This window comes from Cornus florida, unplaced genomic scaffold (assembly GCF_030987335.1).
Source record: "Cornus florida cultivar Cherokee Brave unplaced genomic scaffold, ASM3098733v1 CherokeeBrave_3.0.0_Hap2_Chr02, whole genome shotgun sequence".
Classification (NCBI taxonomy): Eukaryota; Viridiplantae; Streptophyta; class Magnoliopsida; order Cornales; family Cornaceae; genus Cornus; species Cornus florida.
In genome coordinates, this window is record NW_026775572.1 from 85,146,885 (window position 1) to 85,147,643 (window position 759).

Below are 759 nucleotides of genomic sequence, written 5' to 3' on the forward strand. Positions count from 1 at the left end.
CCTTTAAGATAAGGATTTTATCTCGGCGGATATTTCATTGGAATGGTCAACTTGATGTAAGCCAACACTCTTCATTCCACTTGAATTCTTACCATTCTTAGAAGATAAAGTTCGATGCAAGGAATTTTCACTCATGTTCTCATAAAGACCCCACACGTCATCCTCATGCCTATCAATGTAAGAGTCACCCATGGAAGCATCAACCATGCCTTTGTAATTGTCCAATAAGCTCTCAAAGAAATATTGAACTAATTGCCATTTGGGCATGTCATGATGTGGATACTTCCTAAGCAATTCATTGAATCTTTCCTATGCCTCATAGAACGTTTCCCCATCCCCGTGTGAAAACTCTTAAATTGAGGTTCTCATAGCATTGGTCTTAGAAACCGGATAGTACTTCTTCAAGAACTCTTATTGCATTTCTGCCCAAAAAGTTTTTGAAAAAGGCCTAAGATTGTTAAACCAATATTTTGCCTTGTCTTTAAGGGTGAATGGAAAAAGTTTAAGCCTTAAGACCTCTTCTGGCATCTCCGTGTATCTCACGGTGGAACATACTTTAAGAAACTCATCCAAATGCTTGTAGGGTTCTTCACTTGGAAGTCCATGATAGTAGGAAGCATTTGAATGGTTTGTGGTTTGATCTCATAGTGGTGTGCTCTAAATGGTGGCAATTGAATGCATGTGGGTGCATTGTATTCATTAGGCACATAGTGATCTCTTAAAGCAAGGGGAGGATTAGCAATTGGAGGTGCAACTTGG

The 759-nt window shown here is 39.3% G+C and overlaps 1 pseudogene; it reads left to right on the plus strand.

Moving 5' to 3' along the window:
• Positions 1-265: 265 nt before the first annotated feature.
• On the plus strand, positions 266-364 carry LOC132297870 (small nucleolar RNA R71; annotated as a pseudogene).
• Positions 365-759: the final 395 nt, after the last annotated feature.